The sequence below is a fragment of the Ochlerotatus camptorhynchus genome, unplaced genomic scaffold (genome assembly GCF_037179485.1).
Source record: "Ochlerotatus camptorhynchus isolate MF236.1 unplaced genomic scaffold, CSIRO-AGI_Acam_v1.1 ptg000635l, whole genome shotgun sequence".
In the NCBI taxonomy this organism is placed as follows: domain Eukaryota; kingdom Metazoa; phylum Arthropoda; class Insecta; order Diptera; family Culicidae; genus Ochlerotatus; species Ochlerotatus camptorhynchus.
This window is the reverse complement of record NW_027041114.1, coordinates 108837-117208: the sequence shown is the minus strand read 5'-3', so window position 1 is coordinate 117208 and position 8372 is coordinate 108837.

The following is an 8372-nucleotide window of genomic DNA, read 5'->3' as shown; positions in this document are numbered from 1 at the left end:
GAAATTTAATGTGGATTATAGAATTTTTTGTATGTTACCAAAACGTATGAATGGTTTGCCTCTAAATGTTGAGATAATTTATTGATTATTGAATTATCACACTGTATATACCATGATAAACCAGCCTGTTTGTGAGTTTTTGCCTGTTTTTAAGTAAGGAGATATAATAAAAAAACAAATCACCAGCTGGTATTTCCCGGCAACTTTACAAATAAATAAAATCAAACAAAATCATCATGTAGAACTAGCTGGGATTTGTTTTACTTCATATTTCACAAAATTGCTTTCGAGTGTTAAGACATCGTCTCCCGCAAAGTTTACATTTTTCCCTCAACTAACACATACATCAGGGCTAGATAGATCTCCACAGAATCTATAGAATCAACGCAATTTCAAAAAACCAAAATGCACAGCATTACGAAAAGAGGTCAGGTTTCGACCATAAATTTGTTAAGAGTATTATTTGGACATTTGTCAAGGTCATCAGTTCCCGCAAGCTGCTAGCTATCAAGGCTCAACCTGGTATCTATAGATGGTGTGGAATTGTAGGCCCAAATCTATTGGTGAGATTAATCATCGTCCGACCATTTTCCAGAACACGCTGGTAGCAAGTGTTAAAAATCCTATAGAATTTAAGGGAAGTGGGAATAATTCGCTTTGGGTGTATATTCAGTCCCCAGAAAGTCAATAAAATCAAATTTGTGAAAAAATTAGCTCTCACGAGTTCAATCTCTCGAAGTCCCTCCTTTTTTACATATTCTGCACAAACGATACTTTCCACCCCGCCCCATTCATATAATTCGGAAGGAAATACTGTGAGGGGTGAATTGAATACACTTTAATACCAAAATGCACATAACTTAAAAATTAATAAATAACAAAACAATTCAAAATACACCTTTTAAAGTCGGGTAGATGAATCGAAAATACTCAAGTTGACAGTCCCTTCGATTCTCTTCATCAACTTTCTCTTTGAAATAAATACTACAAATTTGATACGCTTACAAATAAAAAACGGAGAGAGTTAAGGTAATTGATGATTGATAAATTAAAAGAACTAAATGTTCACATTTGTTCCGTCCACTAGCGGTCCTACGAAAAGCTTCCGTTTGTGCCCCTAGGCACAGACCCTTCTACTTTTTTTAGTTTTAGTTTAGTTTAAATGAACTTTATTTCAGTTTAACTTGGACGATTACCATATACATTTTACTAAGTGATTTAATTGCTTTCTTCATCTTTAGGTATGGGCAAAATTCCAAATTTGTTTTACAGAATTAGTCCTAGACTTAGTACACGGTCGACCACCTTGGTGGGATTGGTTTGTTTTGTTTTTTAGAATTTGAAGAGAAACTACTTAATACTACTATTTACAACTACAACTGACCTACAACTACTATATACACCTAATCTACTACATGCAAATTGCTTATCAAAGCATGTTCTGATAAATTACATTTTTGTGTAAATTTAGTCTTAATTTCGTTAATTTTGGAATTTATTTTGGCAATGCTAGCCTCTTCATGTAAATTTGTTATTCTAGTGTCGAAAGGACGATGAAGTACCATCCTCAGCGCTCTATTCTGAGCGACCTGAATTTTGTTCCTGTGAGTTTGTGCACATGATTCCCACACCGGAGCTGCGTAGAGGATCGCAGGTGCTATGATTTGTTTGTAGACAGCCAGTTTGTTTTGCCTAGAGAGGCGAGATCTGCGGCAAATTAGCGGATACAAACACCTAACCAAGGCCGAGCACTTAACTAGGGTTTTCTCTATGTGCGAGCGGAACAGGAGCTTCTCATCGAACAACATCCCGAGATAAGTAACATCAGTGGACCACTCGACCCTTGTACCATTCATTATTACGGTACAGGAGGGATACGGTTTAAGTTTTGGCGATTGTCTGTGAAGGAACATGATCGCTTGGGTTTTCGAGGCGTTGATTTTGATTTTCCACGTGGTGGCATAATCAGTAAAGGTGTCAAGGCATCGTTGGAGCTTGTTCGTAATTTCACGAGGCATCCTACCCTTGACAGCTATCGCGGTGTCATCTGCGAACAGGAAGAACACACAACCGTCTCCTAGAGGAGGGATGTCCGACGTGTAGATGCTGTAAAGCAGTGGTCCCAGCAGACTCCCTTGCGGAACACCTGCTGGGGTCGGAAATTGTCCCGAAAGACAACCATTCAACGACACCCTGAACGACCTTTGCTGGAGATAGTTACGGGTGATTTTCACAAGGTATGGTGTAAAGTTGGAGTTACAAAGCTTGCATATAAGTCCGACGTGCCAGACATTGTCAAACGCCTTTTCGACGTCTAACGAGGCCATGGCTGTGGACTTGGATACAGCTTTGTTACTTCGGATGTTATTCATCACCCGCACTAGCTGATGATTGGTGGAATGCCCCTTACGGAACCCGAACTGTTCCGGAAGAAGAATGTCATGTTCCTCCTCAAACTTGTTCAGTCGGCTCAGGATCAATTTTTCGAACAGCTTGCTCAGCGCTGAGAGCAGGCTAATCGGTCTGTAGCTTGACGGTAGTGAAGGGTCTTTCCCAGGTTTGCGGAGCGGGATGATTTTTGCCACCTTGCAGATGCTTGGAAAATAGTGCAGCTCCAAGCATCTGTTGAGGATGGCAGCCAGCAGCGAGTGGACCCTCGGGCTGAGATTTTTCAACGCTAGGTTGAATATTCCGTGAAACCCGGGAGCCTTCATGTTTTTACTATTTTTCAGCGCTGAGCAAATTTGTTTCTCTGTAATCCGTTCTTCTGGAGGGACGGCACAAGGGGAGGTATGTAACGTCTGGACGCACTGCGCAACCTGGTTCTCGAGTGGACTTGGGATTGTAGAGCCAAGCAAATACGACTGGGCAATGTGGTCCCCAATCGCATTGGCCTTCTCTTCGTTGGTGATAAGCCGTTCGTCATTGACTCTAAGTGGTGGAATGGGCTTGGGGTGAGACTTCAGCACCTTGGCAACCTTCCAGAATGGTCTGGAACGGTCGTCCAGGTTCTGAACGAGCCGCCCGAAACTCTCGTTCTGGATTGAGACCATTCTGGAAGCGATCTGCCGATTCAGATCAACCATTTCGTATTTACGCTGCAGATCCGCAGTCCGCTGAAACTGGCGTCTACGAACATTTCTGAGCCGAATCAAGAGTTTGGTGTGGGAATCGATTGCTTGAAACTTACCCCTCACAGGAACTCGTCGAACGCACTCTTCGTCAGCCACGGCTATGGCTTGATGGAGACCCTCCAGGGCCCGGTCGATGTCCTCCACTGTGTCGAGCGGTGGGTTGTCGTCGATGTGCCTAGTTGACTCGATGGTAGTCCTTCCGCTGGCACGGTGCAGGGGCCACGTTGCAGCCCAGCTCGGTCAGCACCGGTTGGTGGTCCGAACTCAGGTCGTTGACGGCAACCGGCTTGGCTAAACCGGTGTTTGCCAAGAACAGGTCCAGCGTCGATGGGTTGCCCGTCGGTGATGTGAAGGTTGGTTCGTCCGGAAACCAGATGAAATAGAGACCATGCTGGGCATGGTCGAATAGCAGACGGCCGTTCTGGTTCTGCTGGTAGTTCCGCCAGGCCTCGTGCCGGGCGTTCAGGTCCCCTCCGATTACGAAGCGGGCATTGGTGCGGGTTATGATGGAAAGGTCGTTCTTGAACTGCTGTGCTGTACCATTGCTAACGGTACATTGCCGGAGGCAGTAGGCGGCGATGAACCGGACGTTTCCGGTCGATGTTTCCACCTCAACGCCGACGGCCTCGATGATGGAATTGCGGTAGTGGGGTAGGGTGCAGTACTTGATGCCTTTCTTAATGATGACCGCGACACCGCCCCCCTTGAACTGGTGCGATCAAGCCGGACAATGCTGTGGTCGGGCAGCCAGAAGCTGTCACCGGTCTTGAGGTGGGTCTCGGTGAGAAGGCCCACGTCGATGTCGTGCTTGCGGAGGAAGTCTGCAAGCTCAATGTTTTTCGCCCCTACGGAGCGAGCGTTCCAGTTGGCGATCTTTATGGCTTCACGGTCCATAATTAGCGACGAAGGAGATGATAGCTTGGAGCTGTTGTGTTCTTGTTGCGCAGGTGCGCTTGATGATGATGGCCTGGGCCAACAGTGTGACGATCTCATCCGTTGACAGCGGAGAATCGTCTGTAGCTTCGCCGGTTGTACCGGCCAATTCCGGAGCAGGGGGATCCGTTGATGGCCCGGAGGCTTGACCGGGTACTGCAGCGGCAGCCGACTGGGCAGCAGCCAACTGTTGGTTGAGCGGGAGTGGTGGCAACACTGGAATTGGCCGTGATTGGACCGGTGATAACGGAGGAAAGTTCTGCGCGTTGTTTTCTGGAACCTTCTTGCGACCGGGCTGACTGTTGGACGAGGCCTTCTTCCGGATCTCGGCGTATTCGGCCGCCTTCGGACAGGCCTTACTCATGGCCTTGTGGGCGGCACCGCAGTTGGCGCATGTGGGAACGGCTTCCTCGATGCTGTCGCAGTTGTCGATCTTGTGGTTTTTGCCGCATTTGATGCAGCGGCTGGCCATGCGGCAGTTCCTGGTGCCGTGCCCGAACAATAGGCAGTTCGAGCACTGAGTGACGCCACGGTGGGTCGGCTTATACCGCTCCCACTTCACTACGATGTGGAACAGTGTGCGTGTCGTCTGGAGATCCTTCACGGTTGTGGAGTTCTTCTCCAGATGGACCAGGTAGAGCTGGTCACGATACTTGATGGCCTTGCTGCGGGTCATCTTGTGGACTTCGACCGGCTTGAGGCCGTTCGCCTTAATCTCGTCCATTAAGGTGGTGGTGTCCATGTCGTGGAGCCCGCGCAGCACCACTTTCTGTGGCTTGGTGGCCTCGATGTCGTGGGAGAAGTACTCCAGCTTCATCCTGTCCAAGAGGGCCTGGACTGTGTTGAAGTGTTTTTCGGCCGGGAACATCAGTTTGTAGCCTTCCGTGCACCGTTGAATGGTGCAGCGAAGGCCCTGCTTAATGTAGAAATCCAGCTGCTCCCATAGCCCGGGAGGGAAGCCCTTCACATAGAAGGGTGGCAACTTAACTTTTTTCGGCACCGTCTCAGGGTCCGACTGCGGCTGCGCTCCGTTCTGCAGGGCGGAGAACGGATTGTTGCTCAGCAGCTTTTTTGCTGCTGATACGGTGGCGCTGCTGTCTTCAGGTCTGGGTCGTTTAGTTCCGGGAGGCCCCGGCTGCGGGTCCGCAACGCCTGTCGGGATGGGCAATGGGGTTTTCTTCTGCTTCTTCTGGGCTGGCTCGGTGGTCGCGCCGTCTCCTGGGAGAGTCTGTTTTCCCGGTAAACTGGCACTCGCGTTACCGCGCGATTTCTTACCCATGACTGGGTCAGCGAGAGCGTCACTACACAACGCGGAGCTAATTCGACTTGCGAACGAACGAACGAAACTAGAGAGAATTCAAATCGACTGAACTGCTCAAAAGTCTGGCAGCGAATGATCGACAAACTTCTTTCTTTCAATGTCTATATATACAGTTGTGTTCGATAAAATAGCAGCGCATGCCGATTTTCATACAAAATGGTCAACTTTGAAACTATGTTACTTTGTTAACTTATGATCAATTGAGCTGAAACGTTCATTAAAGAACTATAAATTCGATTGAAAAATATTACATTTTTGGAAGCACCTGCCGAAAAGTGAGACACCTGGTAAAATTGTTCAAAAGTTAAAAAATTCGCCAAATGGTTCAGAGCTTAAGTTATTCTTTTATATAATCAATTCCTTCAGTTTCCTCGTCAGTCCACAGGTTATGGGCCCAGTTACACGGCGCGAGTTTTAGAAAGAGGTTTGATCGCGAATCGAATAGAATCGAATCGAAAAGTGTAGTAGATTTTATTTTGTCATCCGTCCGGAGTCCATTGTGTGTTGGTGAACAAAATGGCGGAAGCGAAAATCCTAATGGAGTGGTTGAATAACTTCAACTGGAGCAGATGGAAGTTCTGGATGGAGCTACCACCAACAAACCGACATGAACGACCATAGCAAAAATAATAAAATTTCTGACCAAAGCAAACTACTGACATCTGGCTCCGTATTCGCGGGAAATATTGAGCTAAGCCAAGAACTTGCATGCAAAAGTTATGAATTGGTTCGTGTCTGATCTATTCTGGACAAATTATTTTTATCTAGAACAAAACATCCTTTGGTTTTGACAGTTAGGGTCACTGCACATTTAAATCGGCCGTTTACGATTTTCGGGCATAAGTCAGAATAAAGTGTCATGTCGGTTTGTCGGTGGAGCTACTGTTGTTGATGGGGTGTTTACACTTATGCTAATGAGCTAGCTGCTAGCAAAAACAGCTCACTAGCATAATGTAAACAGGGCATCAGCGTCTACCAGCATGAAATTTCAGGAGCAACAGAAATTCGTGCTAGTTGGCGAGTACACTAGCGCGAGTAAATCCGCACAGATGTAAACACCCCATGAAGGAGAAACTCCTTGAAGTGGTATCGTCGGCAAAGCCGGATGCGCCTACAGCGGACTGGACTACAAAGGATGGTAAGGCTAGGGCCACAATTGGTTTGGCTCTTGATAAAAACCAGTTATGTCACGTCATGGGAGCCACAATTGCAATCGAAATGTGGCTAGCGTTGAAAAATTAGCACGAGCGGGGATCCCTATGTAACAAGATTCACGTTCTTCGGCGATTGTGTTCCTTGCACTTGACAGAGGGAGGTAAAATGTCGGAGCATCTCATGGAAGCGACCGAACTCGTACATTGTTTAACTGGTATGGGTGAGAAACTGGAGAATCATTGGAATATCGCCATCATTCTGTCGAGTCTTCAGGAGAACTACAACGCGCTGATTACGGCACTGGAAAGCCGTCCCGCCGAAGAGCTCAAGCTGTAAAGAGCAAGCTGCTTGACAAGTGGAAGCGGAGGTACAAAAATAATACGTTGGACAAGGTGTTGAAAGTGTCGACCCGCAGTGACGATAAGATGAAGAATGAAGTGTGACATTATTGCAAGCAAGAGGGGCATTTAAAAAAAGATTGTCCCAAAGCGAACGAGGAGCCGCAAGAAAAGCAGAAGTACTCCCACGAGAAGTCGCAGAAGGCGAAAGAGTCAGTGACGAAAAAGGAAGAAGACGACAAAAAAACTGTTACAGTGCTAATGCAGAATGTCTCGAAGCGTTAAGAGCGGATTTCCTGAGTGCGTTGGTAGATTCTAGCGAAAGCGTCTGTCTGGCGGATGGAAACTAAATTTCAGCTAAAAGTATGGACTATGATGGCAGAAAACGATGAATCGAAAACCATATGCATTAAAAATGTTCTGTTTGTTCCTGGCTTGGCTGGAAACCTCTTATCCTTGAGTCGGATCGTCGACGAAGGTTTTCTGGTGAGCTTTAACTCCGGCAGATGCCATATCAAAGGATGATAAGGTGGTAATCACTGGTGAACGAAAAGGCGGTTTGTACTGTATCAAGCAGGTGGTTCAGCAGTCGGTTTTGTCAGCGGTGGGACATTCAGATTTGTGCCAGCATCTTTGGCATCGGCGTCTAGGTCACCGGCACCCGAATTTTGAGCGAAAGAATGGGAACGGACTTGAAGGTAACCGACTGGGGCATACGATCGGTGTGCGGTGTGTGTTGTGAGGGGGCCATTTCCAAAATCGCAATCAATGTCACAAGAAATACTTGATGTGGTGCACTCCGACCTTTGTGGTGTTTTGGAGGTCGCTACTCCGAGTGGTAACGTCTACGTCATGACGATGATAGATGACTGCAGTAAGTACACTGTCGTCTATCTGCTGAAGTCAACTGGTGTCGAATTATGTCCACTTGGTGCAGAACCTGTTCGGCAGAAAGCCGAAAGTTTTGCGAACGGATGATGGAGTCGAATATTCGAGCACGAGACTTCAAATGTTCCTACTGGAGAATGGAATCACAGCCTGAATTCAACCATTTTGGTTCAACTGCTTGGGTGCATGTTCCGGATCAAAAGAGAAAGAAACTGGATAAAAAGGCGACCATGCTGACGTTCGTAGACTACGCGGAGGACAGGAAGGCGTATATTACGGGTGTCACTACACGGTGATAAGGAAGTGATATTCAAAGTAAGAGCCGTGATTGCCATACAAATCAAATGGTAATCACTTTGACGACAAGTGACAAGTTTTCACCGTGAAGTAACATCCGTAATAAGCCCCGCGTGTAATTTTTTTTTTTTTTTTTTCCTTTTGGTTTGTTTTTTCCGTCGATCTTGTTTTCCGTGCTGAGCACCAATGCTACCGACGTGCCAGGAAGGCAGCTCCCACACCTGAACCCTACATATCGACCCATCAACTCATGAACCGGGGACCAACGGCTGTACTTCCCATCCGAAGGAAGGCGTGATCAGAGAT